The sequence below is a fragment of the Bos mutus genome, chromosome 29, assembly GCF_027580195.1.
Source record: "Bos mutus isolate GX-2022 chromosome 29, NWIPB_WYAK_1.1, whole genome shotgun sequence".
Lineage (NCBI taxonomy): Eukaryota > Metazoa > Chordata > Mammalia > Artiodactyla > Bovidae > Bos > Bos mutus.
The window spans coordinates 32,368,830-32,370,617 of NC_091645.1; positions in this window are offsets into that span (position 1 = coordinate 32,368,830).

A 1,788-nucleotide genomic window follows, 5' to 3' on the forward strand; every position below is an offset into this window, starting at 1 on the left:
AATATGCTGTCTAGGTTGGTCATAACTTTTCTTCCAGGGAACAAGTGTCTTTTAGTTTCATGGCTACAGTCACCATCTGCAGTGATTTTGGAGCCCCCCAAAATAAAGTTATATGTAGAGTACATCATGAGAAATGCTGGGCTGGAGGAAGCACAAGCTGGAATCAAGATTGCCGGGAAAAATATCAATAACCTCAGATATGCAGATGACACCACCCTTAGGGCAGAAAGTGAAGAGGAACTTTCATCACTCTTGATGAAAGTGAAAGAGAAGAGTGAAAAAGTTGGCTTAAAGCTCAACATTCAGAAAATGAAGATCATGGCATCTGGTCCCATCACTTCATGGTAAATAGATGGGGAAATAGTGGAAACAGTGTCAGACTTTATTTTTTTGAGCTCCAAAATCACAGCAGATGGTGACTGCAGCCATGAAATTAAAAGATGCTTACTCCTTGCAAGGAAAGTTATGACCAACCTAGATAGCATATTAAAAAGCAGAGACATTACTTTGCCAACAAAGGTCAGTCTAGTCAAGGCTATGGTTTTTCCAGTGGTCATGTATGAATGTGAGAGTTGGATTGTGAAGAAGGCTGAGCGCCAAAGAATTGATGCTTTTGAACTGTGGTGTTGGAGAAGACTCTTGAGAGTCCCTTGGACTGCAAGGAGATCCAACCAGTCCATCCTAAAGGAGATCAGTCCTGGGTGTTCATTGGAAGGACTGATGCTAAAGCTGAAACTCCAATACTTTGGCCACCTCATGCAAAGAGTTGACTCATTGGAAAAGACCCTAATGCTGGGAAGGATTGGGGGCAGGAGGAACAGGGGACAACAGAGGATGAGATGGATGGATGGCATCATCGACTCGATGGACATGAGTATGGGTATACTCCGGGAGTTGGTGATGGACAGGGAGGCCTGGCGTGCTGCAATTCACGGGGTCGCAAAGAGTCGGACATGACTGAGAGACTGAACAGAACTGAACTGGAAATAGTCTGTCACTGTTTCCATTGTTTCCCCATCTATTTGCCATGAAGTGATGGGACCGGATGCCATGATCTTAGTTTTCTGAATGTTGAGTTATAAGCCAACTTTTTCACTGCTTTCCACCAAATATTCCCCAAAGGCTTTCAGGGGCTATTTTAAAGACCAGGTGATGGAAGGGGGTCAAGAGGTGTGTGGAACCAGGTTGCAGACATTCTTCTGACTGGTGAAGTAATCAGGAACCAATATCCTCAACCTGGTTCCAACCCATCCAGGTGCTTGTGAGCAGTACACAGTTAACTTCTTCCACTTGGTGGGGTTTCAGTCTCTGCAAAACAGCTCAAAGGACATGGCTCAGAATATTATCTGTAGCACCTGAGGAGGAGCTAAAGTCCTTGACTTTGTTTAATGGCTAAACTGTGATTTTGTTTTGGTTGACTTTCTGCATTTTCTTACCTCATTGCATTTATTCTTTGACTAAAGTTTTCTACGGACGAAAGGCAGGTGGAGGGTGTGGGGCAGGGGTGCGTTCTGGGAAGGCCCTGTAGGGTCCTGCTGTTACACTAACTGCTAAATAAATGCTAACGGCTCACCCTTCACTGGCGAGCTCAGTGCTGTTACTGTTGTGTTGGTTTCTAAGCAGACGATGCTTTGTTTTCTCCCTAGACCCCTTCAGTCACAGTGCAGGGGGCGCATGGAGCCTGGCCGTGCGGTGGGCATGGTGACAGAGGTAGTGGGGACGGGGTGGGGGCATCCTGGGGCACTGGCATCCGCTCTCACGTGGAGCCAGGTGGAGGGGCGAGCCCTC